Below are 26989 nucleotides of genomic sequence, written 5' to 3'. Positions count from 1 at the left end.
CTGCTCACTCCAGCATCCTCCAAAAGCATTTCCATGGTTCACACATGCACCTTTTTGCCCACTGAAGCTTTTGCCTTCTCAAGGTTGGACATCTAACCTCTCAACCAAGCCCCAGTATCTCTTCCTGCTCCTTCAGAGGCTTTTGCCACCAGCAGACAGCAGCCCAATTTCCTGTGCTGGTCCTCTCCCCTTCCTGGGGTGCTCCTGGTGAAGAAGAGTGGTAGCAGCCATGAAGCCAATGGACACATGGCTGAGCTGTCCCCCTGCCCGACCCCCTGGGGCCTCTGTTCTGCTCCATCTTCTGACATCACAGGCCATGTGCAGTGCAGCACCCCCAGCTCGTTCACCATTTAACACAATGTCACCTCTAACAGGAGATACAAATCAAATGTGACATGGGATTCTTCCACTGCAGACACACAAACAAAAAAAGCTTCAGCCTTAAGGCTTAACACCACATATAGTCAAAAAGGTTTTTTTTTCCCCTGACACATCAACATATGTACATCAACATCTACTGAAAAAAACCCCAGCTTCTATTTAGCTGGTCCCCAGCAATGGCAGGAAGGTCAGTGTGACATTTTGCAAGCTCATGCTCACCTTCAGCAGAGCATCGGTACAGAGCTGGCCAGCATCCTTGACACCCACAGGGCTCCCTGCCCCTCCAGGAGAATGCCAGAGCATGTGGACTGAGTGTGTTTCTTGCCTAAGACCAGGAGAAATTATTCCCTCTAAAATGGGTGCAGCAGGAAGAGACCACGCGTCTCTAAGAACCAAAGAGCAGGATTTCACAGTTACACTAAAATACTCTCAAATTTATCTGAGACAACCTACAGAAAATATTTTAAATACTGGAAAAAGAGAGATTGTTCTCCAGACCCCCAAATTTCACAGCATCTTCACAGTGTAATTTCTGCATGAAGCACAGTTCAGCAGGATTCAAGAATCAGAGACTACCAGAGCTTCTCAGCACTGCTGAGCATCTGTGTCCAAAAGTCTTCAAAGACTTCTGAAAGTCTGGAACCCCATGTTGGTGGCTCAAGACATCAAAAAATGAAAGCATTCACTTCATAAAGAATCAGATGAAAACCTGGCTTCAGTATTCTTTTGACTGGCTGAAAAGAACAAACATAGCAGCTATCCCCTCCAAAAGCAAGAGGGAGAAAAATGAGATGGATGCTGCCCTCCTCATCACCTCATCAGAAAACTGAGAGGAAACAACACACAGTTCAATTAGTGGTGTGCCATGTAACCAACAGGATTTCATGCACATGGAAAGCATTAGACAACCTGCCTTTAGAGACCTGTCCTGTTTTCCTGGAAGCATCCATCACAACAATCAAGCATAACACTCCTTCCTAGCACAGACATATCATTATAAAATACAGACGTGGCCCCACCACAAGAGAAACCACAACTTAATTATTTTGTGTCATTGGTAATAGCTGCTGTGACAGCTGCATTTACCAAATCAACTCTCTCCAGGAATAATGGCAAAAGATGCAGAAAACAGCAGCAGCTCAATTTTTTTACCATCACTTCTAAACTGCATGAGGCTGCTACTGGTGCAAGGGGTAATACAAGCTGGGCAAAAAGAGCTTCTGGGATGCTGCTTCAGGTGGGTTCTTGGAGGCAGAAGTATTTGTTACAGTGGGTGAATTCCCTAGAGAAGGCACTGAAATAAAACTCTACTGCCTGACTGAGTCACATGCATGCTGAGTAGGGAGAAACTAGAAGTCCTAAAGGAGAAAACATTAATATTAAAAACCTAACCTTTCCTGATCTGCGATGGCATTTATGGCAGAATTTTTTACTAGAACAGTAATATGTGTCTGTGTGCACACACTGACCTCAGCAGAAGAAGAATGATTGTGACAGATGCCAGTTTCTGGCCACACATCTAAATATAATGATATTTAAGGAATATGTACACATGAAATCCCATAATTGCTGCCTCAGAACTCATGTCAAAACCTCATATCTTCATATACCACCTCAAAGCCCAGTCCCCAAGTCAGTGCAGCTCTGTAAAAGGTCAGGGCCACAGAGCCATCTGAATGTAAAAGTGAAGTCTTCCACCAGCACAGAGAAGACCAGTGGTTCTTGTGGTATACATTCACTTAGTTCAAGCCAATGATGCATTCTTTTCCCAGAGGAAATCTAGACATGAAAAACTGGAATTGCAAACTTTGTGTGATAGGAAAAAGGAACTCAATGTCATTTTTCTCTCCCACATTACACTACACATGCCTCTTCTATTTGAGTTATTTTAATAAATTCTATTTCCTCTTAAATAGAAGAGGAAATAGAAATTATTCAGTCTTTGATAAGGTGAATGCCAACAGCATCTTCTATTATCACACCAAATCCAAGAAAGGAAAAGAATTACCCTTTAATAACTTTGAGACATCAGACAAACAGTATTTCTCTAAGTACATGTGGAAACCTGTATGTAGGAAGACAGTATTTTTAGTTTCCTAATAGCCAAACCTTGGATGGATTATTTTGGATTTCTGCCTTCTCAGTGTTTAAGCACATTTCCACTTAAGCACTGTTGCTGACTTTGACTGCCTGACAACATATGCCTTTTTCTGGCAACGCCACAAATGTAGACCAATCTATTATTAGATTAGATCTTTGAAACTGCAAAGCTTACACTGTGTATGGAAGAAATACTCAAGCTTGCACAGAGCAGGAAAGTGCCTACGGGATGCAGCAACAGCATCATTTCAGTTTGCAAACATTGCTCCAGTCTCCATGGGAGAAGTGAGCAGGAGAGTGGAGTGCTTGGCTGTGCCTGCAGGTCCACACCAGAAGTGTCTCCTCAGACATTTGGTTTCCCAGGTCTGCTGAGATCACAAGAGTGGTAAATAGTGGGATGAATGTGACTTCCACTTGTTCTGGGTCACACACAGAGCACAAGTTTCTGGGAATACTGCTATGGGTCATTTGAAAGTTCAGTACAGGCAATGGTCTTTAAGGAAGACCACAAGTCCTACCTCCTTATTTATAAAGAAACTGCTTGATTAATTGTTATCTCAGCAGGGTAAAGTGTTACAAAACTGTTTGCCCTATGGAAAAGATCCATTCCAGAAGCACGTGGGCAGCTGGTCTCCTCACATGCAGGAATCCATGGCTAAATGTCATTCAAGAAAGTCAAATGCAAAGTCTGGAAGTAACACAGAAGTTTGCAAAGAAGCAGTTGAACTGAACAGAAATTTAGAAGCAGCAGCAAGTTCATCAGTGTGAATATGAAAGACGTAACTTGTTGGGATTTGTTCCAGGCTGTCTTCCCATTTGAGATGAGGAGGGATTTTTATGCTTCCCTCTGTATGTTATCATGACAATACATATTCTTATCACAGAATAAGACACACGCTAATCATCTAATTCTTGTTGGTCCTTTTTGCAGTTTATAAATAATGACAAGAGGAAGATTCAGTGCAACATCTTGTGAGACATGTTTGGAAAGCAGTAAAGGACACCTGTGCTGTTAATGATACAGAGGCCATAGAGGACTGTTAAAAGGGTGAGCAAGTCCCGCTGAGCACTCTCTGGCTCTCCAGTTCTCAACTCATCCCATGGATGGGGTCCCACAGTCCCAGCTGGTGCAGTGTTGCTGTCAGGGCACTGGTGTGGTAGCAATCACTGCCTGTTGCTCTTCCACCCTCAGCAGTCCTACTGCAGAAGGGTCCTTTGAGAGACCAGGCAGGATATTCAGCTCCCCCAAAAGCCCAACAATGTCCTTCTGGGTCCTTGAAATACCCTCTCCTGAGGCCATCTCTGCCAAGGATACACGGGCTCTCTGGGCCAGGCACAATGGGCTGGTTTTGCCATTCGTTTGCAGTCAGGCTCACTTCAGCTTCCAGCACAGTCAGCTGTTGGGATCCTCCTGTCACTGCAGAAACAGAGCTGCATTCTGCCCCTACATATCTGGGTGGGATCAGGGTGCACTGTGCAGCAGTGTCAACTAAAGCTTGTGGCTCTGATGAGCCACACATCCACACAGTCCAGTAGATCTGATTGTCCCTGTCCTCCACCTGGCTGGAGGCAGGGCCCCTCTAGTTTTGGCCACAGTACTCCATGCTCACTTCTTGTAAATATGAACTGGAAGTCCCTTTAAGAGGATCAAAACCAACATCATCCCTCCTATTGCCCACTGGATACATTTCTGCAGCTCCTGCCAGGGCAGTGCGGAGCTGCTGAACACTATCAGGGTGCTGTGCAGCTCCACAAAGCCAGGAGGCTGGTAAGAAAATCATCTGCTGCTCTTTATGTCAAAATGAAACACTTAGAACCTCCACACTAGGATAAAGTGAATTTAAGGCAAGCTTAGGCAGAAGGTGAACCATAGCACAAGAGGAAATGCAGACACACATATCATTTGCAGCAGGACATGAGTCTCTTCAGGAACCAAAGCAGCACAGCACTGCCAGCATCAAGGGACAGCAAAAGCTTTAAACATGGACCAACCATGACCATCCTAAGCACTGCTGACGTGGTGCCTGTGCTACACTGACCTACTATAAAACCATTAGTGGGAACCATAATAACTATTAACATGCAGAAAGGACAAAGACACATCCTCTTAGCCCAGAGCACCTGGGGGGAGAACAGAAAACTGCTTGCAAGGCCCCTCAGCACATTCTTCTCTGAGAACATAAACCCCGTATTTAAAAGCTTTTCCATTCTTCTCCTCCTCCAGAAAAAAAATTATTAGGAACAAATAAATATGAGAGGGGATGAAGACACTTGAAGCGTGAACAGTGTCACAACCCTCAGACCCAAGAGACAGGAGAGCTGCCTCTAACAGAAATATCCAAAAGATAAAGTTACCTTAGATAACACGTTCCTCCAGTCATTCCAGCCAGCTGTGTGAGGACAGCTGCAGGACAGGCTGTCATTGCTAAGCCAGATCCCTGCAACTGGTTCTGTTCCCAGCCTCTGTGCCTGCTGGGATGGGAGCACCTTTGGCCCAGTGCTGAGGCAGGCAGCCACACAGCCCTTGGGTTCCAGGATCCAGTCCCCATGGCTGCAGGCACACTGCCCTGGGCAAGCAGGGGAGGTTATGGCCATTGCTACTGACCAAAGCCTGCATGGCAGGCAGGAAAGCTCTCTTTCTTTCAGGTAAATCCATAAATTACATGAGGAATTATTTCAGTCTGCTGATATAGATTGCAAGGTCTTTGGACTTACAAATTGGACAATGAAGCAACACTCCTATCCACTTTTAAAAAAACCCAACAGACTGCCAGTAAAAAACACCTCCTTCCAAAATTGCCAGAGTTACATTGTTAGCTCCAGAAACTCAGATCAAATGCCTTGCTCCACTCTGGTCCTCCTGGCCAACCTATGACTCAGCTTCCATTTCTGATACAGATCTAAACCATCCCTGTGGAGAAGCATAGGGATATAAAAGCAAAACAAACCTCATCATATTCACATTTATTGTGCTAATGGGAATTAAATGAGCATCTCAGGCACTTTGCTCATGTTTTATTGCTGTCGTTCCTCCAGCATTTTTAAGCAACACATCAGAAACGGCAGTGCCTCAGTTGGTGCAACATCACCCCAGGACAAGCAGCAGAGGAACAGCAAAAACTCCATAATCCTTAAATTTCATCAAGAATTATAAACATAATTTTCATGAAACTACATTGGATGCATTGTACAGTGCTGCCTGTACAGTCTCCTTCTCAGAGCATAACTGTAAAAGTGTAAATCACTTCTTAAATTCCTTTAATCTGTTCCTCTTGGTTTGATGCCCACCCCCCCAGCATCTTTAACAATATTGTTTACAGATTTATCATTGTTAATGACAGAAAAGCAATTTTTCAAATCTCCACAGAGGGTCAATGAGTGTTTACATTGAAATGGCAACAGCTCCTTGCTTTGGGAGAGAATGCTGTCAGCAAATCTCTGAAGGGGAAGTTGAAGCAGTAAATGAAAAAGAGGTTTAGTCTGTGTGCAATGGCAAAGAGTATTCATTTATTATCTAACAATTAACTAATTGATCCACACCTTTTCCTCTTCTGTCTTTGCTATCCCTGTGTGTCGGCATTCTCAGGGGCCCCTCTATTGTGAGTCAACTTAGTCACAGATGAGATGCAAAAGTAATTTTTTCCATTTGAACAAGCCCATCATTTATTTAAGCAGAAGGTAACTGTGCTTTAAAAACTTTGTCTGTACAGCAGTAACAATATCCCCTGATCACTGTCAGAGTTGAATTAATTTTCAGCACAAGAGAGAGGTGGAGTACAACACCGCATTTTCCTTAACCGCAAAATTCTCTTCTGCAACCCAAAATCTGAACTGAGAAATATGTTACAGATGTGGGTGTGGGTCCCAAGGTTTACAGCTGAAAATAAAGTATGATTTAATGTACAACAAAGGCTAGTGAACACATGATACCACCTGGATCCTGAAGGATTATCATATCAGAACAATGCACACAATGAGAAAAAGACTAACTCCCATTTCCTTTTCCCTTCCAAATCAGGCATTTTGCTATCACTCCTTTAATGCCCTCTGCTGCAGAATATTGACTTTTGGATCCTACCAACACTAAAATACAACTGAGTTTTCATCAAATGTAATGCTGCTGTACATCCAAACTGATATATTTGGGGTTCATAGTAGCTATTATTGTGATCAGCCAAAATCCAGTGATTATTTTGTGGACAGCAATGTAAAACACAGACTGCAGAGCATATGCTTTTTATTTCAAAGATAGGAGCAACCCATGCTCAGTGCACTGGGGGTAAAAGGCTCTTACAATATTGCTCCAAGATACATAAAGAAGGATGAAGAAACAGAAAATCTGTTGTGGACTTGTTTTCCTACAGGAACAATAAACACAATTTTCCCAGCATGGGACATAACAGTTCTCCCACAAATTGCTAAAATATATTTCCAGTGCTCAGTATAGAAAGTTGGATGCACAAGAAATGTTTGCAGCTTCAATGTAGGCAGTAATTGAGAACATGTGTGCTGAGGGAATTAAAGGGGGAGGAGGAGATTCAGCAAGCCATACTCCATGGGAATGGAGAGGCAGGAGAAACACATTTCAGGCCTCATCATTTTCAAAGAGCTTCCACTTGCAAGCAGGTCCAACACCCCACATCAATCTGAGGACGAATGCTGTGAGGCTGCATGTCAACCCCAAATTTAATGCACATTAAATATTTAGGAGCCTGAATAAAAAAATTAAAAAACAGAGTTTCACCAACTTTCCTTTAAGTTCAGAGAGAAGTTTCAGCTTTTTGTACGACTAAGGGCACCTTTATAGCAAAAGCAACCTCTGACTGTTCTCATTCTCCTAGGCTCTGCTTTTGGGTCCTGCTCAAGGTGGGTACTACCCAGCCCAGTGATGTTTAGTATTTCTGTATATTCTAGCTCATATTATGTACAAAACAGTACTGTAAATGTGCCTGTACTCAGCTTTCCATAAACCCATAGTTAACCAAATCCACAACTACCAGAGGCACCAAAAGGAAGCTTCATTTGCTTCCTTTGTTAATGAAGTAAAAGGAAGCTCCTCTTGTGCCAATTATTTTTTCTGGATAAAGATCTCTATATACATAAGTGAAATGGAAAATGCATTTTAAGAATTTTAAGGTTTTTAAAGACAGTCAATACTGACTATCCACAAAGTTTCAACCTTGAAAATGTCAGATGGTATAATTTTTAACAATACTCTTCCAAAACACTCTCTCTAAATTGGTCTCTTCACACTGCAAAGGAATAGCCCATAGTAAAGGCAGAAGCATAAAACTTCTTCCCAGGCCTACCAGCCCCAAGGAAAACATGAGAGATTATTCAGCAAGTCAGCATTACATGGCTCAGATGGAATTTTGCCGTTTTGGAATATTGTTCCTAAAATCCAGCTGCCAAATCAACACCCAAAACAAAAGCCAAAGCTCCTGCAGAAGTATACATGTCATAAATGATAATGCAGAGTGGGTCACTGCTTGGGTCAAAATCAGTGTCATGGCCAGCACCATCCCACAGATGTTCCTTGTTGCTCCCCACTCTGAAGAACACACCAGTCACTCCACAGGACTGAGCTTTACTGGGTCTGGCTCAGACCCCTGCAGAACCACCAGTGTGAGAGAAGTCACATGAACTCAAAAGCAGCTCAAATCAGGGCCTCAAATCAATGCTCCAGAAGTCACCAGAAGTTAAGGGAGTTACCCATTCCCAGGCCATGCTCTGACATTTGGGATATGTTTGCTGGCTGATGTAAGTGGCTGCAGTGCCTTCATATTTGGCTTTTGATCCTTTCAGAGTTTCAGCACAAGAGCTCTTGCACAGCAGAACTCTCTGGGTGCTCTCTGTGCAGACCCAGCACAATGAAGTGTAGACATTTCCAGAGAGCAAATCACACAGGTGCATTAGGAACATGCTTTGTAATGCTGTTCTGTTTGCTTGGTGATGAGAAAACAGCTGTTTTTTCAAACAAGATGTCGGGGTTTAGGAGTTCTCCTTTTGTTTCTTCCTCTTAGGGAATTTTCCCCCATTTTGTTGCTATGAGACAATAATGACTGGGTACCTAGGAGAGACAAAACAAGTTGCCAAGCTCAGGGGAGGAGGGCACCTTGCTGCACTCTTACCTGAGGGTTTCTTTCCTTCAGAGATACTGGGAGAACTGGGCTGGGAAAAAAGCGGCTGGGGCAGCTGCCAGCTCTTGTTCTCTCAGCATCCATAGGAGAGACAGGCTGTGGTCACTGAGGGGAGAGTTCCCACCACTGCAGGGTTCTGGCTGCTGCCTTTCTTCTACCGTGAGTGCAGCTCTGCTGGTAAGAGTGGCCACTGTACCTTACCAGCGCCCTGCCTCACTAAACGGGATTGTCTCCGTCTGCTGGGGGGCCTCAGGGGAAACCCGGGATCCCCGAGCCTGTTCACCAGCCAGGCTGCTGCTGCCCAGCCCCTGCTGTTTCTTCCACCACTGCTCTGGGTTTTTGCTACACTGTAGCCCACAGTCCCTGCCTGCCCAGACAGCAGGCAGTGACAGCTCCAGCTGCCGAGCTCCTGCTGCAGCCCAGCTCCGCCACCCAGCCCAGCCGCCATCACCGTGTGGTGCCCGAGCCCGCGCCACAGCGCCCCCTGCTGGAACAGGGCAGTCCCCGCCCCGCCCTGCCCGCCGGGAGCCAGCAGCGCCCCTGGCGGCCGTGCCCGGAACTGCACCCGGGGGAGTGCTTAAGGAGAAGGGAAGGGATTTTATTGGGTTTTCTGCTTTTTGTTTTTGGTTAGGCTTTTTGGTTTGTTTATTTTCTTTTTTTTGTTGTATTTCTTGTTTTGTTTTGTTTGTTTGTTGTTGCTGCCATTGTTGTTGCTTGCCTTGTTATACACATACATACTAGTGAAGAACTGTTATTCCTTTTCCTGTATCTCTGCCTGAAAGCTCCTGAATTTCAAAGTTATAATAATTGGGAGGGGGTCACAGTCTCCATTCCAAGGGAAGTTCCTGCCTTCCTTAGCAGACACCTGTCTTTCAAACCAAGACACAAGATGAATTGTGCTGGGGAAGACAGAACTGTATCAGGGAAAAAGTCAGCATTTTGGTAACAGTTTATGGTTCCAACTAGCAGAAATCAGTACTAGCTGTCATCTTAGTCAAACAAAAAAGCACCTAAATGGCAGTGGTCACCTTGTTGTAAAGAGGCATTTCAAGTCTGTGGGAACCAATCCAACACATTTATAATGGTTGGACAACCTTTCCACAAGCAGAGGTAGCATCAAAGTAAGACAGTTCGAAGTGAGACCCTAAGGGAACAGACAACATCTACTTCCACTCATCTTCAACTGGATAGGTATTTTGGAAGTTAAAGGAAATGCCATGCCCCTGGCAGATTTTAATACTTTAACTAGCACATTTTCCCCTGCCTTATGCTCTTTCCCTCTTTCCTTTAAAGCATAAATGAATCAAGTGCAGCTCCATTTAAAATACCACTTCTCATGAAATACTAATCCCCATTTAATTTTATGTCTTACTGCATTACCTGCATTACCACAGAGAAGGGGAGAATGAGAAAAGGGAAGAGATGCTTCAGTAACCAACAGAGTCCCTAAACACATTCTCTGGAAACAGCCAAAGATTACAAAATGACCAGGTCTTATGAAGGCCCAGCAGGCTGTAATCATGTACTTGTGTCCTGTCCTCACCAAGTGCTGTGCAGGATAAGTATTAAAATAGATTGAGAAAATTAAAACAACAAAATAACAGCTGTCAAAGATTAACAGTAAATTAAAATTGTGAGATCAATAGCAAAGATTAAAAAACTACAAAAAAACTCCACGATCTTCCTCTTGTAAAGGTTTGGGGAAGAACAAATACTCTCAGAACAATAAAAGGCTGTATCATCAAAAGACACCTCCAACGTATGAGAACTTAATGAGCAATGGTCTTGGATCTTCCTCTGTGTGTAGCTATGTTGAGGCTCACCAAAACCAAATAAGGGTAATTCTGGGCAATGCCAACACCCCATCCTTCCATGCCTGGAAATGCTCTGACTTCCTTTTTCCTTCCAACCAGCAAGGGGGAAAGGGGACACAACAGAAAATATGCTGTCAGATGTTGCTTTTAATTTCCATCAATAAAGAGGATGAAACTATCAGATGACAAAAAAAGAGAAGATAAGATACTTCCAGACATGTCTAGCATTGTGACACCTGTGTGCTCTTGCCATAATGCCTGGGATGAAAACCTCTGAAGGGGATGTTTCCCTGCTGTGGAAAAATGCAACCAGCTCAGGCATCCAAGAGCTCAAGCATTCAACATCAACAGTGTCCAGCATGGAAAGAAAACAAGTCAAAACTTCAGGAAGCTGAGCCTATAATGTAAAAGGTTCTTCTGTCACCTCGGTTCTGTACTGTAAAACTGAATTACTTTAGCAATACAGGATTCCAGGATAACACCTGTGTAATGAAGTAAAAGGAAGCTCTTGTGCCAATTCTTTCTTCTGGATAAAGATCCCTATATACACAGGCAAAGTGGAAAATAAGAATCTATAGATCTAAGGAAAAACACTGCCCTGTGAACTGAGGGACATGGTTGAAGTATGTCAACAATCCATTTCCACTGAAGTCAGGATTTGAAACATTCTTTACAGCTGCAGACCAGGGCTCTCATTCCTTGCCTGTAGGAGTCCTGTCATTGTTATTTCAAAACCCATCAAAGCATGATCATAGGAAAAAAAGCTTATTTATTGATTAATCTGGGTGAATACCCTAAATTTTGTTTAATGCTTCATAAAGACTCCAGTGAAAAGTTTGTTTTACTGACAAACCACAATCAGAATAAATGACAAAACTTGAGGTGAAATGCAGCCCTGGACTTTGGGTGGTGTAAGGCACAGTGCAAAGTGCAAACTCATAGCCTGACTCACCGAGCACAATTCTCCCATCTCCAGGGCCAGCAAATACCAGTGATTAGCAGCAAAGAATGAGAGAATGGTTTGGCTTGGAAGAGACCTTCAAATCTCTCCTCTTTTAGTTTAAAAACAGTCCCTCTTGCCCTATCCCTATCTTCACATGTAAAAAAATACCTCTTTTTTTATGAGCTACTTTAGGCTCTGGAAGGGGCTCTGAGGTGTCCCTGGAGCCTTCTTCTCTCCAGGTGAGCACCCCCAGCTCTGCCAGCCTGGCTCCAGAGCAGAGGGGCTCCAGCCCTTGGAGCATCTCCAGGGCCTCCTCTGGACCCTCTCCAACAACTCCACATGCCCAGACCTGGACATAGCACTCCAGGTACTACATGAGAGGGGGAGAATCCTTGACCTGTTGTCTACTTTCTTGATTCAGCCTAGGATATGGTTGGCTTTCTGGGCTGCATCTGCACATTGCTGGCTCATGCCCAGCTTTTCATCCAACCCAAGTCCTTCTCCACAGGGCTTCTCTCAGTGAGTTCTCCCTGACTCACTCTGAGAAAGTTTGGTCTTAAAAATATATTTAGGTCACAGAAAACACTTGAATACCCTAGAAAAACATACAAAACTAAGTAAAATGTTGAATTAAGATAGTAACAGATGGAATAAGAACTAAAGAACAGAAATTCTTTAGGTGAGTGGACCTGACAGGGAGGTGAAAAGACTCTTCGGCACAATTCCACCTGGCTTCTGTTGACTGCTTTTCACAAGACCTCAAAGCAATTTCTAAAAAAGTCAGTATCAATATCAGGTTTTATTGCATCTCATCTTTACAAAACAGAGCACAAAAGTAGATACTCACTGTGGCCTCACACAGCCCAGACAGGTCTTAACATTTACTGCTCCTCCGATAAGTTCTCTGGTGGAATAAACAGTTTGTAACAGTTAAAGAATATTTTAAAACTATGCTGAGGATAAAGGGAGCACAGCCTTCAGCAATATATGAGACTTTGCTTTCAAGTAAACATTTGGCTTTCTCCACAGCACAAACGACAGAAACAAACACACCAGGCATTGCCTGCACACTCACTGCAGGGAGAGAGCAGTGAGGAGAGAAAAGCACAGGGCCACAGGACAGCAGGACCACAGTACCCTGCCAGCTTCATCCACAGATCAATCCAGCAACAGCAGAAAAGCTGGCAAAGGAAATAATGACCTGAACAGTAAGATTCAGTCCTGTAGAGAGGATGAATATGAATAAGACTTTTGTAGCATAACTAGGGATCTACACCTAGTTTGGTCTGACATGGTGCACAGGTCTCCAGCAGGATCTCACTTCCAGCAACCAGAGTCTCCAGCAGCAGTTCCAGGAGGTTTCTGCAAACAACAGCTGCCTGAGCTGTTTGCACTTGAGAGAGCAGTTGGAGGATTTGCACAAAAACTGTCTGAAACCAGGACTTGACTGTCAGGGGGAACAGAGTGCAGGGCAGCCTGGGAAAGACAGGATCTCTTCTTTCAATATAGACAGCTTCTGTTTTGCTGAGTCCAAGGCTTTATTGTCAAGCTTATGCTTGGAGATACAGTCTGCAGGCTTTGTTCTGGCAGAAATAATTTGCTAAGTCACCATTTTTATTTCCTGCTGGCATTTATCAATAAATAAACAACATGGAGGGTTTTGAGCAAGAAATGAGGGGATGAAAGCTGCTCAAAGAACAGAAAACAATCATAAATGAGTCTCTGATCTTAAAAGCTCTTAGATCAAGATGAGGAGCAACAGACAAGGTATTAGGAAATCCAGTGGTTATTGCAAAAGGTCTCCCTTCACTCAGTGCCAAGATTCAAATCTCACTGGAAGGAAGGTTAGGAGCTAAAAAACCTTCTCCACTGGGCTATGATCGAGTGCCCAGCTGCTAAGCTGAGAGTTTCCCCTGTTATTCCAGTGCATTATCACAGACAAGACCTCAGACTCCAGTATTGTCCATCTTAGTCCAAATCTCAAGTGTTTGCTATTATTCTTGATGCAGAATATCTCAACACACAATCCTAGTCTGTTTGGCCCCACTCTGATGCACCTTTTCCCACTCCTCAAGCCCTGCTGAACAGCCCTTCCTTCCTCACCACACTCCCTGTGGGGATGGGAAGCTGCACAGATGATGGAGGCTGCTAAGGAAGGTGAGCCAACACACAGCTCAGATACAACGTCCTTGGGGCATGCACTATCTGTAAACCTCAGCAGGATCCTGTTCCATAATTAAACACATCTGATCTTGTGACACTAAGAGAGATATCAAATTGGAGCATAACAATACAATGATTAAAATTCAGGTGTAGTACAAGTCACAGTAGTACGGCAGTGATTAATGTCACACCAGGGGTGTTTTGGAGGGATGAAGTAACTTATTTTCACACATGAAGTAACATATTTTCACATACTTACAATTAAAATTTTAAGTAGGAACACAAAAACATAATTAAGTGCTCCTGTGTTAAACCCCATCCTATTTTTCCCTCTAAGTTATTTCTAAAACCACTTACACAGAGCTTCATAAAGGCCTGCTAAAGACATCAACCAAGCTTCGTTATGCAGAATGACTGATTTCTCTGGCCATCAAGAATATATCTGTACCTCAAAGGACTGAATAAATTCCAGAGAGGGAAGTTACCATTCATTTGTTTGCCAGTAAGTTCTTTGCCTTTTTGCTCCACTGCTAGAAGAAGCAGTTCCATGAATTGCAGAATGATCCTCTGACATACAAAGCAGTCAAATCCTATCACAATAAATTGGCCAAAGAGCATTCTGCACCATAAGCTGCAATTTCACCCATGGATTTAGGTGCTGTTCCCTATGAGTGTGGAGTCAAGAGTCTGGTCCATGACGGAGCAGAGACAAGAGTGATAGGAATGTCTACGCACTGCTGGCTCCTGCTGATCTGGCACAATGACAGGAATGTTTTGGGAATGTGAATTTTAAATTTCTGTCTTCCCTATAACTATATTCCCCTGGATAACCTCAATAGAGGGTTCAGATGCCCAGGAGGCATTTGGAGAAACTGTCAGTGTACTCTAGTAGCTGAAGCATGATCCAGGGTCATACACCAAGGTGCTCCTTCCTTCTGATGTGCTCGAGCGTCCCAAGGCCCTTCCCAACCTGAGGGGCCAGAACTGGACACAGCACTCCAGGTGTGCCCTCACCAGTGCCCAGTACAGGGGCAGAATGAGCTCCCTGCTCCTGCTGGCCACACCATTCCTGATCCAGGCCAGGAGCCCTTGGCCTTCTTGGCCACCAGGGCACTCTGCTGGCTCATGGGCAGTCACTATTGACCAGTACCCCCAGGTCCCTTTCTGCCTGGGCACTGTCCAGCCACACCGTCCCAGCCTAGAGCATTGCAGGGGTTATTGTGGCCAAATTGCAGGACTGGGCACTTGGACTTGTTAAACTTTGTGTTGTTGGACTCAGCCCGTATCTCCAGCCTGTCAAGAATCCACAAGAGGCATGGAACCACAGGAAACCTCAGAGCTCACACCATGCTAGACTCCAGAGAATCTCTCTACAAGAGAAATCAAGAGCAAACCACCTTTACTAGCTTGGCTGTTCATTTTCAACAGAGAAGTACAGCCTGGACAGGCTTTGTGAGACACAATCCTGTCTGGTTTAGAAACCCCACATAAAGCTGTGGTGTTTCTCTATATTACTTGTCTGAAGAGGCTGTTAAACCCAATAGTGAGTGTCACCAGCCACAGGAAGAGCACATGGATGGCTGTACTGGTGGAAGAGAGCTGTGACAGAGCTTGAGTTGGGGACCACCCTAGAAGAGAATCAGACCTGACCCAAATGCAGCAGCCCATATATCAGGGGCCCAGATGTCCACGTGAGAAAGAGACCCCATGACTGAGGGGCATCTCTGGCAAAGGACATGGCGCAGCCAACCTTCCTGCCCTGCCAGGTCACAGCAGGCCTTGCTTTGCTCCCAGGACTCCTCATTTATTCTGGAAAACTTTCCTCTGCTAAGAACCAGGGGCACTCAAAGCCAGCTCTATGATTTTGGAGGAAGGAAAGCAAACTTGGGTATGAGTTTTTGGAGGTTGAGGACTGCCAAACTTTCATTAAAGCAGTCCTAAAGTTATCAGTTACTTCAACATCTGCCTGTATAAATAGAACATTTTTCTCAAAGTCAACAGTGGTCTGTTTTTATCTTCACTATCCTTTGATGTCTTTGCCCAGAGGGCTGGAAATGCTACTTAGCAGCATCACAACAAAAGCGTAGCAGGATCTTCTGCATCAATAGCTGATGACTCAGGAATCTGGTATAGTTCAGCCTTCACTTTTGGCTGTTTCTGTTAACCTGGATTTTCACCACACTGCAAAACCTGTACAGAGTGCTCAGTATCTTCTCCTAGGAAATGGCCATCTGTTGGCCCTGACACAGCTGAACTAATTTCAGGTTTCAGCACTGTGTATTAGCTGTAAGGCACCAGGCAAACAAGGCTTGAGGAGAACCTCCTAGAAATCAGACTGGGGGATGGTACATCTCAGTCACTGATGTAAGGGGAAAATCAATGTAGAGATGCTGCTTCTGCATCACTGATGGCAGGACTTCTCCACTATTACTTACCAGCCAACTTCCACAGTAAAATTCAGCAGCCCAACTTTCAGAGGTAGGCAGGACTGATTACTGTGAGGTTTCCAAAGACCCCCTGCTCCAAGAGAAGTGGAAAATGAGTCAGGCACTTCAGTATCTCTCAAATCCATATGGGTAACCAAAATGAACTGAGCTCCTTCACACCTGGGTGCCAAGTCTCACCCTGTAAGCACAGGGAACTTCTGCTTTCCATCCAAGGTGCCACTGTAATATGGGATCTCTTCCTCAGTAAGATAAGAAGGGACTTCACTAGAGCTGGTATAATTTCTAGACCCAGAGAATCACTGAGCAGAGGCAGTAGGTGAGGAAAACTTCATCTAACCAATCCTTGCTTTCATGAAAGTGAAATACTTGATAAACTCTGAGTAAACCACAGATCATTCATGTTGAGTTAATCTCATTAAGGCACAGCTCCAGCTCTTTTCTAAGCTGGTAGGAGGCAGAAGACACAACAAGTGAGATCAAAATGAGCTCATGGTGCCAAACGTTTTCATGATACACATGGAACAATGTCATCCAGCATTAATTTGTGCTAGGGTTTCTTATTCATTCCTCTGCACTGGTTTCTGATATATTCAAGATGGACTAAATGGTCATGCTGAATACAAGTTACGAAGCTGACTAACAGTTTTGGTTTTTAACTTATTTAAAGACATGACTGAATCTAGTACTGTTGGTTTTCCCTCAGCACTCATGCTCATCATGAGCAAGTCCACTCCAGAGTAGGTAAGAACAGGTAAGGAAAATTTTACTCATCTTCCTAAGGAAAGAATTTACTTTTGTCTTAGATAAACACTATTTACAACTTTCTATGTAAATTCACATCTGCACCACTATAAAGATCAGTCCAACTAATGCAAGATTTAGAAATTTCCTGCTTTTACTAGTCTTGCAACCTTTGTATCCAATCAGCCATTTAGTAAAACCCAGATTCCCAAGAAAGGGCACTCTGCACTGCTTCTGGGCAGTATTGTGAACTCAAGCCTTTTGGAATTACATGTACAACTGATCATGAGGAATCAGCCAAATCAGTCTCACTGGTTTATCCTGCTACTCTTCTGGCTTTGGAGAGGACAGAACTCACACAGCTTACAGCATACAAAGACTTTTTTTCTAAGGTCTTTGTATAGAAAAAAACCCACAATAAAAAGAGACACCAGGGACAAGGAACCTCGAAGAAGAAAAAATGTTTTTGCTTAGTAAGGGACATGCTTCACCCCTTGGATAACACAGGTGCTGTGTGATCTGCTTTGTCAACAGAGGCCAGCATTCTCTTTTACTGCTCAATGCAGCAATACACATTTATTTCAGGTTTCACTTATCTTTTAAGCTTTATCTTTTAAGCTGTGTACCTCAGAGAAAAATACAGTCTCACAGCAGTTTCACCAACACTAGTCCTCCAAAGATGGGTTTTGAGGGCTAAAAGGAGACATTGTCCTGACTGATCTCTCTCCTGCACCCCCTCAGATTTTGACATCAAGTCCAAAACTTATAAAGCAGAACCTCAAGTGTGGGAAAGCAACTGCACATACAAGTGCTGAGTTCTCTAGAACAAAGTCCTGTGGTTTTAGTGAGGGAAAAAAAGGTCAAGAAAGATATTCTTCCATTTTAAGATGCTTTAGTGTGTGTGGGAGCACTTGTTCTCAAGTGGTAAATGTGAAGGGCAGCCTTGTTCCCTTGGGAAGGGCCAACTCCTCTACTCTAAGAAAACACCCCACAAAATAAGAATGCAGCACTTGCTCCTGCATTTCTCCCTGGCTTCATGTCTGTGACTGGAAAGGCTTTTGTCTCTCAAGCACAGGAACAGACAAATTACTATGTTCAATTTCTTCCAAGAAATGTCCAAGAAAGCTGGAGTGAAAACTAAAGCAGCCATGGGAGTAGAAGTGTAGATGCCCATGGTCATTCACACTGCCAGGATGACCCTGGATCTTGACCTGCAGGCAATGGAAGAAATTTAATGGAAATGGCAGCCCTGGGACTTGGCACTCATAGATGCAGCTTATGGCTTCAACATGCATTCAATGCAGTATTTTGGGCTGTCTGCCATCCATTTTTTCCAGTGAAAAATCAAGTACAAAAAAACCACATCAACATCTCAGGTACCTCTGAGCTTACCAGCCGTGGGGAAGCACAGTAAATTCACAGGCAAGTCTTTCACCCAGCTTCAGTAAATGAGTAAATTTATTTTATTTTTCAGATGATAATTGATGATATCACCAATAGAAGTGGAAAAGCACTAAAATCATGGAGAAAAGCCAGAAAACATAAAATACATGCATTTTGCAGTAACACATTATTGGTTCTGCCGCTACTACTACAACCCAGGTAGTAGTTTCTGACAACCTATCTATTCGAGACTTTAATTTAGTTCTCATGAAGTTTTCAATCATCCTTACAGTTCAATAAAATGGAGTGCACTGAAGGCAAGATATGGGGAAAGTGATAAGGAGAGCAGCGTTCAACAGTGGGCATATGAGAGCTCATGAACATGCTCTAAGTGTTCACATACCTGTCCTTCAAAATGCAACTTCTTTCTGCTCATCTGCCATTTAACTGGAAGCTGTAGAATACTTCATTTCAAACACAAGCAGTTGCCAGTGCATATTAATGATATTAGCACTTACAGCATGCCTCAATAATGACAAAAAGGGGAGCTGTGCAACTTGCTGATTGCCATGATTTTGGAGCACAGAGGTAGGTGGGTTTGTGCACATATTATTCAGCTGTCCAAGGAGAAAGAACAAACAACCCATTATGTCCATCTGAGAAAGAAAAAAACAATCTGCAGTGGCAAAGACAAATCAGTTTTTAGTGATGCAGTGGGGACACTGGTGATTACAAATGCTGGATTCTGGCTTCAGTTTGTGGGGTGGGAAGATTAAACGTGCCCTGCCATTTAATAAACTTTACACTAAGCTCTGCTTTTCTCTGCCTCACTCCTTTATCAAAAGAATGAAGCCACTTATCAGATATTTCCAGGCATGCTTCAAATATTATTACCAACTTACATAATATCAATTGCCTCAGCTGCTAGGAAAAGAAATAAAAGGTGAGACATAGGTCAGAAGCCCACAGTTTGGACCAAATACTGTCACCAACTTAACTCCTGTTACAAACACAACAGCAAGATTACACATTAAGGGTCACATTTTAGGCATCAGATAATTTTAACATGCAGAGAAGAAGGAAGAGAAGCACAGCCTTGGTGTATTATTGAACAAGAACCAAGTATAAAGATATCCAGTTAATCACAGAGACTGCTGGCATTTTATCCACATTCCCTTGTGTGTTCAGACAGTTTCCATCCTGTCCCAACAACTTAGAAATTGCTGGCACAGAAGCGAGGGGGCAGCAGTGAAAGCAAAGCTCCCCACTACACTTCCACCAAACAACAGCAATTTGCTGTTGTGCCATGCTATCAGATTTGTATGGTTTTCTGATTATCAAATGACTGCCTTGATGCTGATGTATCTAAAAACAGAGGAAGTTTTTATGTAATCACTTGCTATTTAAAAAAAGAAAAAAGCCCTTTATAAATGAAGCAGCTCAGCTAGACTTCACAGGTGTGGAGAAGGGTCCTGAAGCATTACTCCACAAATCAAAACCAGGATGCCAATTTCTGTGTGTATGTGGAGAAAATTGCTTCTTGTTTGTATTCAACTAGGACAAGTCTGGTTCAACAGCCCTAATTCTCATCTCACAGCAGAAAAGAAAAATTTACTCAAAGAGCAAGGAGGGGAGAGATCAAATGGTAATATGTCCCCATGGAACAATTAACCCATTCCTGTGCTTGAACACCCATGAGCATTTCCATGTTCACAGCTCTGCTTTTATAGCTTACCAAATAATTCCCAGAGGGAGTATTCAATTAGCAGTGAAGATTCTGGAAAAGTGCTTGAAGATATTTTTTTTCTTTTAAATGAGCAGAAGACCTATGAAGAGGATGACTCTCTTGATGGAAGGAACAGATCTACATGAGTTGAAGAATTTCCCTAGGTAAGAGAAGATTGATGTGCAGGCCGACTCACAGCTGTATGTGCTGAAAAAAAGCCTGCAGGGAGAATTATGCACTTGTGTGCAAAAAACAGAGCAATGGGCAAAAAACAACAAACAAGGGGAGAAGAGATAATGGCAGTAGATGCAGTAAGCATTTACAAGTATATTCAGTTATGGCTTTAAAATTGAACTATTGCATTTTAAAATAGAAATTATAATGCTCTATTGTACCTCAGTGTAGCGCCAGACTTTGCCTCCACACTGAGAATCATTGTCTTGTCCTCCCAACAAATCCAACTGTCCACCACTCAGCTTTCAAAAGAAGAGGAAAATAAGGCATAGATTGTGGCATTTCTATAGATACTGCTGCTTCAGAACAATGCCTATTTTATTATCAAGTGCTCACCTATACACTTTCTCCCTCAGATATGCCAGGAGCAGGCAGTGCTCTGTAAAACTCCAGGTTTTCTGCTCGCTCATACCTGACACTGTGCTGGCACACATGGCAGTCCCAGCAGGTCAGTATCAAAGCAGTCTCCAGATTAAAAGAACTCTCTTACTTTCTACAGTGAGAAAGGCTGACTGCCCTGCAAGATCAGAACTGCCCCTCTCCAGATAACAACATGTTTTCTGCAGATCTGTGCTCTGGGTGAATTCAACAGGGAAAGTCCTGTCTGACACAAGGGAACAAAAGTTGGGAGTCTCTCCCTGTTCCCTACTGCAAACTCCATCAGAACAGTTCCTGCAGGATAACACAAAGGTAAGAAGGGATACATTCTTAGTAACTTAGTAACTTTATCAAGTGCTCACCTATACACTTTCTCCCTCAGATATGCCAGGAGCAGGCAGTGCTCTGTAAAACTCCAGGTTTTCTGCTTGCTCATACCTGACACTGTGCTGGCACACATGGCAGTCCCAGCAGGGCAGTATCAAAGCAGTCTCCAGATTAAAAGAACTCTATTACCTTCTACAGTGAGAAGGGCTCACTACCCTGCAAGATCAGAACTGCCCCTCTCCAGATAACATATTTTCTGCAGATCTGTGCTCTGGGTGAATTCAACAGGGAAAGTCCTGTCTGACACAAGGGAACAAAAGTTGGGAGTCTCTCCCTGTTCCCTACTGCAAACTCCATCAGAACAGTTCCTGCAGGATAACACAAAGGTAAGAAAGGATACATTCTTAGTAACTTTATTGTGCATATGAAGAACAAGAATTTTGTCAAAATCAGAAGAGGATTAGGCCATTGTGGAGGTGGGGTGCTGTATTTTAGGAATGGTATTCCCCAACTAAGTGCTCCCACTGAAACACTCCAAAGCATGCACTGCTTGCTCATACCTCTCCCCTAATACTCCAGGGGGCTGGAGAGAAGACTTGGAGATACAAAAGGTAAAGATCAGGGGCTAAGATAAGAGAAAATACTGAAAACAGTAGTGAAGTAAGGAAATGAACAGCAACAGCAATAATGTTAACCACAGGGTACAAGGGAGGTGGATGCTTCACCTGCAGTTCAGTCACCACACAGAGCCCAGCAACACCTGACTGCTGCCAGACCCTCCAGGTGCTCACCATGCTCCCTCCTTCCTACTGCAAAAATTAACCCCGTCCTGGCCAGAACTGGGACATGGGGGTAAACCAGAAGCAAAAGCTTGTGATTCACTGGGCTGGAACAATCCTGTCAAATCAGATCAATGCAACACCGAGCTACCAGCCAGCCTCACTCAACTCCCAAGCATCAAATCACCACGAGTGATTTAACAGCACTGCCAGTTTACACTGGCTGATTTGCTACTCTAAAAACAGCTATGAAGAAAGAGTTAATTTGTCATAACATTTATGGCTATCATGAAATTCTTCCTCTCTCCATCTTGCTTAATTTGTTGCTATTTATTTATCTTCCTTTGCCATGGAAATTCAGGCCAGTATTCTCAACTTCACTGCTGAGAGGCAGTCATCTACATCTGCTTGCAAGTCCTTCAGCAGTTCCAAACTGCTGAGCTACTGGTAATTCCTGCTGCAAGCAGCTGGAGCTGCAATGGCTCAGCACCTCTGTAGGGAACAACCTACTCAGTGTTTCAGTGCTAACTCAGTGGTAATTTGAACATTCACAAGTTGGAACTTTATTCCTGATTTCAAACATTCCAGTAGATAAAGCCACACAGCACAAATCCACTGCAACCCAGCCAGGGGTGGCCAGGGTTATCAACATTCCCAAATAACCCTGTGCAAAGAATGAAGCAGAGGAGCAGCTTCACTGTGTTCATGTCCCTGGCCTCCCAGGGCTCATCATAAACATGATTTAACTGCAGCATTATTCTAAATGGTGCAACAGATTTCCCTGTAACTGACAGGGAGATTTTACTTTACAGAGGAAAAGGCTACTTAACAAGTCCCTCCCTCCACCCCCAGTCATCTCCTAGTATTTAATTCATTTTTTTCCTACATCTCAGATGTGGAAATCAAGCCTAAGTTACTAAGTAAGCAGAAAACTTCAAGGTGTTGCATACCCCCCTCAAAATTTCCTCTCTGCTCTGCACAGACCCAGAAGACAGTTGTGCTAGAGTGCTTAAAGCAGTAGCCTCAAACAAAACTGGACTGCTAAAATCCACCTTACTCTGTGATTGCAGCTACAGCAGACACACAACAGTTGGATCTTTTGAGGTGACAAGAATCTGGAGAGTCTGTAGCATCCCCAAGCCTGAAATACAATGTCTTGATATGGTCATCAGAACAGAAATACTTTATTCTCTGAACTTACCCTTACAAGAAGAGACTTCCCCCACCACGTTTTACAGATCAAAACTGAGAATTCAAAGCTGCCTGCAGTATTATTCTAGGTTTTCTTGTGTGATCTTAGGCCAATCTCTGCTCTGTGAGCTCCCTTTCACATCTGCCTCAGAAAAAAAGTCTGAGAAGGACTGGCATTATGACACTGCCAAAAAGTACAGAAGCTCTGGTGCAAACTAAACAGGCTGAGCCTCGTCAAGGATGGGTTCAACAAAGTAGAGCACAATCACAAGAAAACAATCAGAAGATGCTGAAGTTTAATTAAAAGAAAAGGCAGAGAAGCATGTATGTCCTGCTGGGCTCAGCCCATGCTAACAGCCCACCAGCCTGGTTTTTTCAAGTGAGGAATTGCAGAGATGCCAGACAATGAGGAAAGCAGCCAGGACCCATTCAGTCAAACCAGAGAATAATTCTTATAATCACCTACAAAAGTCCAACTTATGCATAAAAACTCACATGGTAACACAGTAACCCTTCCCCCAAGCCTGCAGTTCAGCCTGTGGAGCAGAACTGAACCCACTGGCAATGTTCATCCTTCTGCCCTCCCCACTTGCAAGGGGCCAGAATGAAAACTGAGTACTGAAGCCCGTTAGTGAAAGAATTAAAGCAATCTGTAACCAGGTCCTTCCCCACATGCTCACCTTTCACAGCTAAAGTCACTGGTTTAAGGAACAAGACTGCCAAAAGCATGAAAATCCAGGTTAGGCACTGATGCACAGAGGAAAGAGTGGCTGCGTTTCCATGGGGATGGCGGTGAGCGCGCTGAGCGCGGCAGGCGAGGCAGCACGCACCAGGAGCACCCCAACATCCTGCACAGCGCCAGAGCCACCACCCTAAAATCCAGGACAGCCACTCAGGGACAGCCAGCAGATCTCTGTCCAGGCTGTAATGTGGAGGCAGTGTTTTCCGCAGAGCAGGAGCTGGTGGAGAAGGTTCCTGCTAGTTCATGTCTTCAGATCAGACAAGCAGGGCTTTAACTCCTCCCCGGATTTGCTGGTTATAGAAATCCCAGTGGAGGAGGCCTGCCACATCTAAGAAGTACAAGTCCCCTGACTCCTCCCTCTCAGTTTCTGAGTGCCAGAAAGCATCACTGGGCTCCACAGGTTCCATGTTAGGAAGGAAGGTAAATCACAGGGGCTGACAGGGGGACACAGTGGCACACATGGAGAAGAACCCAGGGCTATGCAGGAAAAGGGGATGCAGCAGGGGACCAAGAGCTGCTTGCAGAGGACTCTGCCTTGCAAAGCACTCTTTTTTGGCTAAGCCCTCCACGTTAAGCTGGGGGCAGACCCCAGATCAAGCAGACACAGAACCAGCAGGCAAGCCTACAGAGCTGAAAATTCCTGAAGCAAGAAAAAGCAAGCGAGTTTCTTGCTGACCATAAAGCCTGACGGGGCTGCAAGGCAGCAGCCATCTCCCAGCAACAGCGTGGCAGGAACATCCCCTGAACAGCCATTAAAACCTTCTGTACTTTATTAGACCTCAGGTGTCTATTTATGCTCAAAAGTAGAATAAAGGACTACAGTAAAATTAATAAAAATATAAAACTTTTATACCAACTGAAATACTTAGAGGCCACTTCTGCACATGTTTATGTCAATAAACTTGGGCAAGCTGAGCAGCATGGGGCAGGGACTGGGGACTGGCTCCTTACACAGCTGCACAGTTGTGCTAATTCCTTTATGAAAGTGAATGAGCCATTTACAGGCAACCCAAATGCACAAAGACTCAGCAAAAGCATGAAGCTATAGAGGGCCTGATGAAATTAAACTCCTCAATGAATTTCAATTCTATTCCTTCAACAAGTTAAAAAATGGCAAGCTTAAACTGCTGGAGAAAACAAAGTCATTTGACTGGTCATTGAAGTACATTTCTATGGCTTATGTAATTATAAGCCCATGGCAAAGCTGCACCATTTGAAGAACTGTTTAAAAAAGGAAAGAAATTAAAACCCGACCAATTACTGCATGCCAGCCTAAAGATTTCAGTACAAAGCTCTATGCTGGCAAACACACTGCAATCACCAGAGCAGGGAATAATTTGTGTCTGTTGTTGCCAGGGAAAAATGGGGCTCCAAATGCAGACACCTCATCCTCCCACCCCCTCCCCCAACAAGAATGCAGCATCCTGCAGCAGGCCTTTCAGCAGCCTGCTTCCATCACTTCCTGACACAGACATTCAGGACATGCACTGTCTGCAAACGGATTTTAGAATAGATCTTCACATCTCCCTGAAGCAAACAGGTGTGAATTGTCCTTAACCTCATCACTTTCATCTTCCCACATGAAAACAGGTGTAAAACCAACTTCCAGAGAGCAGTTCAGAGTTAGGTTTAACATTATCCTAGATGCTACATCTGAGCACAACTCAGACATCCTACCCCTTCACTACCTATCTGTTCCACAGAGTAAAATGCTCCTAACCATGATACTGCCACTGGAAATGGACATGGGAAGGATTAAGTAAATTCAAGAGCTATCAAGTAAATTCAGGAGCTCCTGAACTGGGACAGTGACCCATGGAAACAGAGTCATGAGACTTTTTTGTTCATTTAAACCAAAGCAGGCTTTACTGCAGAATTGGAAGAGTGATAAATTGTTAAAAAAATTCTGAAATTTACAGCATAAGGTCCAGAAGACCATTTCATCACTCAGTCCATCTCTTTTAGTGTCAGTATCGCACTGGAGCTGGATCTCAGGAGATGGAGGATGAAGGATTCTGGACAAGAAAATTTCTCAAGACCATTTTTTGATGCTTTCCCACACTGGGCATCTAGCAGGTTCCTGTGAAACCAGCACATCCAGAATTCCTCAGAAACAGATGTGGGAAAACTACAGAACACATATCAACACACAACAGGCAATTTAGGACCAGGAATCAGGACAGTATCACCTACCCAGAACTGCCCAAGCATTCATTTTGGGTGGTGCTTTTCACTACCGTATATCCCAATCCACAGGGAAGCCCACCCCACAAATTCTCAGTCATTTGCCAGGTAGTTCCTGCCACAGAAATCAGGCAACCTTTTTTCTTTTCTTTTTTTTTTTTTTTTGGTGCAATTTCAGGGTGTTATCTAGTGGGTAACTCCAAACAACCTACAACCATTTGGTCAAGTGAAGGCCAAGGCCACACAGCTCTACCCCAGCTGGCAAGAGGCCTTTGCTGACACACAGCCAAGGCACCAGGCTGGTGTCAGCTGCACAGCCAGCACTTACCACTCTCCTTCTCAGACAGCAGCTGCTGAGCAGTAAATATCAGCATAATTAGAAAGAAGGGGAAAACACACAAATAAATATAACCGACCAGGGACGTCAGCAACACTGCAAGAACCCTGTCCTGAAGGCAGCTGCCTGCTTGGCTTGCTGTTGATGCTCTAAGGCTGGAGGACTGGCAAATTGGGAGAAGTGCCCCACATGTATACAAAGCCATGACTGTACCACTAGCAAACTTCTTATCTAGACAGCCTCAGCAGGAAAGGGTAAAGATACCTTGTCCTGCTCTGTGGATAGAAAAGGAATCAGAGAAATTAAGGCAAAAAATACCACTACTTGGCTTCAAGAAGATTTTCACTGCCTAAAGAAGGGCTGTTGCTCTTAAAATCTGTGAAGCAGCTGTGGCAGTACTGACACTAAACTGCAGAAACCAAGCCTCAGCTCAGACTAACCCAAGCCCCCCCTTTACAACCTACTTGCAAGTCCTTGTTTATAGCCCAAAGACAAAGCCCAGCTATTGCCACCACCATTTCTCCATTCAGTCCAGACAAGTTCCTTGTGCCAAGGCAGCTGCTCCCTCCAGGAAGGCTACACAGACACCTCCAATCTCTGACAGGTTTGTTTCCACTAAGTACATCTACTACTGTGGAAGCAAAAATTTAAAAAGAGGGAAAGCAGGAGTCCAATTTCCACCCCAGGGAATGCTGGAAGTGTCTCACTTTTTGCTGGTGGACAGAGAGCAGCAGCAGAGTCTGGAGCCACCCCCCAGGCTGCTGCTGGGAGCAGAGGGGATGGTGCACTCCAGACTATGCCAGGGACTCTGCCTCCTGTGCTGAAAAAATCATGGGCATGAAAGAGCCACAGGCATCTCAGTGCTGCCTTTCCACCTCCAAATCAGTATTTAATGCTGCAGTGGGAGAAAATGGCTACTTTTTGGTACAAAATTATTTAGTTATGACAATAAATCCCAGCTGAGCCACAGAGAAGACAC

At 44.0% G+C, this 26989-nt stretch overlaps 1 protein-coding gene across 1 annotated transcript in view; it reads right to left on the bottom strand.

Annotated features, from left to right (window-relative positions):
* CASTOR2 (cytosolic arginine sensor for mTORC1 subunit 2) overlaps nt 1-26989 on the bottom strand; it is a 127854-nt gene that overhangs the window by 67040 nt on the left and 33825 nt on the right. The window lies entirely within an intron of this gene.

This window comes from Haemorhous mexicanus, chromosome 22 (assembly GCF_027477595.1).
Source record: "Haemorhous mexicanus isolate bHaeMex1 chromosome 22, bHaeMex1.pri, whole genome shotgun sequence".
In the NCBI taxonomy this organism is placed as follows: Eukaryota; Metazoa; Chordata; class Aves; order Passeriformes; family Fringillidae; genus Haemorhous; species Haemorhous mexicanus.
This window is presented reverse-complemented; position numbering and strand designations above follow the sequence as displayed.